This window comes from Pteropus vampyrus, unplaced genomic scaffold (assembly GCF_000151845.1).
Source record: "Pteropus vampyrus isolate Shadow unplaced genomic scaffold, Pvam_2.0 Scaffold9849, whole genome shotgun sequence".
NCBI lineage: Eukaryota > Metazoa > Chordata > Mammalia > Chiroptera > Pteropodidae > Pteropus > Pteropus vampyrus.
Genome location: NW_011898630.1, coordinates 4,224 through 6,245, shown reverse-complemented (window position 1 = coordinate 6,245; position 2,022 = coordinate 4,224). Strand labels below are relative to the sequence as shown.

Below are 2,022 nucleotides of genomic sequence, written 5' to 3'. Positions count from 1 at the left end.
AGCTCTTTGAACATATTTATAATAGGTTATTTAAAGTTTTTGTCCAGTAAATACCAACATTTGGGATTTCTCATGGACATGTTTTAATTGATTTTTTCCCCCTATGTATGGGCCATACTTTCTTGTTTTGTAGGATGCCTCATAATTTTTTTTATTATTTATTATTTATACCTACAGCACCTGGTCTTCCTAGGTGGTCTCCCATCCAAGTACTAATCAGGCCCGACCCTGCTTAGCTTCTGAGATCAGACGGAATTGGGCTTGTTCAGGGTGACAGAGCCGTAGACCATGGACTGTGGCTCCACTGGGGCGTGAACCCAGGACCTTCTGCGTGTAAAGCAGATGTGCTAACAGCTATACTATGGAACCACATCCTTTTTTTTTTTGTTGAAAACTGGACATTTTGAATATTATGACAACTCTTGAAATCAAATTCTCTTCTGTTCCCAGAGTTCACTGTTACTGTTTGGATAATTCCTACCTTTCTTTCAAGATTCATCCATAGTTTCCCCTCTATCAGAAAACCTTAGCTAATCTTCCATTGTGAATTAGATGTGTTCTATAGCTCTCCACATATACATATGTCATGGTACTTGTCATGATATACTTTAATTGTCCTGTTTTTTTCCTACTGGATGGCACTTGAGAGCAGGAACTTTTTAAGTCCAATGCCTAATTAACATGATGTCTGGCACATAGTAGGTGATGAATTCAAGTTTAATAAATGAGTGATAGATTTAGGCATATGTAGGCTGAGAAAAAGGAACCAGTGGTGAGGAAGAGATTACAGGTACAGAAAGCAGATGTCGTCGATGAAACAATGTCTGCCAAAGAGGGTTTAGGTGCAGAGATGGAGTGATTAGTCTTAAAAATGCGGAAGGACTGTGTCTGCATCTCAGATGGGAATAGAAATGTGAGAAGATGGAAGGATTGTTACTAAGGGCTCTTTTTTTCCCCTGTAAAGAAATGGGGGCTAGGGGCAAACAGTAGGCAGGCAAGACCAAGAGGAATGGAGGATTGAAGAAAATGGCAAAGACTTGGAATGACTTTTATAGGGAATGAGAAAAACTCCCGGGATCAGGAAAGGTAAAGGAGTTACCAAGAAGTGGATAAGCAATCAATTGAAACGGGAAACTCTAATCTTCATAGTAGCTTTGAAGTCGTTTGACTTTTTTTTTTTTTTCCCCCATCTCGACTCAGGCTCTCATTTTGGAATGTGAGGGAATGAATTTTAAGATTGATGTAGTGTTGGGGCTTGTTGGGTAGAAAGACAGGAACACAGATGGACGGGATTAGAAAGAAGGGTTATGTCTGCGAGAGTGCAGATGTTGTATTTAAAATGATAGACCGCAAGTAGGGAAAGAAAGAAGATGCTCGGCAAGGGTATCCTTCTATCCCTTTACAACTCCAAATAAGTGTATTCAAGGGCTGGGCAGCGGTGTGGAGGACCAAGCTCTCACCGGTGTGTAGTGGCCATTACGGCTGTCACAAAATACAGAAGTAAGGGAGCTAGTGCACAAGGAGACTGAGATGTCTCAGTTCTCCGCAGTAAGGAGAGTGGCGGTGCAACCACCTGGCGCTCGCTGACTCGCAAAGCCCAGGGCTGGATGCTGGTCAGAATATAAATGAAGTCTCCGTCCCGCAGGATGCGCGATGCGGCCTGACCCGGAAGCTTCTCTGCCGACCCGGAAGTAGAGCTGTGCGCCGGAGGCGCCGCGGCGGAGGCGCCACACCTTCAGCGCTTTGCCTCCTCTTGGGGATCCCGGAGAGCTGCGGAGCCGGGTTGCCCTAATGGTCCCCGGCAGGCGGCTGCGGCAGAGGTGGCGGGAGGATGACCTCTCCCTGGGAGCGGGGTGCCGACCTGGCCCGGTTCTACACTGTCACCGAGCCCCAGCGACACCCGAGGGGTTACACGGTGTATAAGGTCACCGCCCGGGTGAGTGCCGGTGTCGGGCGGGGGTAGGAGCCTGAACTGGAACTTGAGGGGCTGGGGTGGGGACCCTGTGGCGGAGGTACCTGACC

At 47.1% G+C, this 2,022-nt stretch overlaps 1 pseudogene; it reads right to left on the bottom strand.

Annotated features, from left to right (window-relative positions):
- Window positions 1-168: 168 nt before the first annotated feature.
- LOC111734933 lies at window positions 169-287 on the bottom strand (annotated as a pseudogene).
- Window positions 288-2,022: the final 1,735 nt, after the last annotated feature.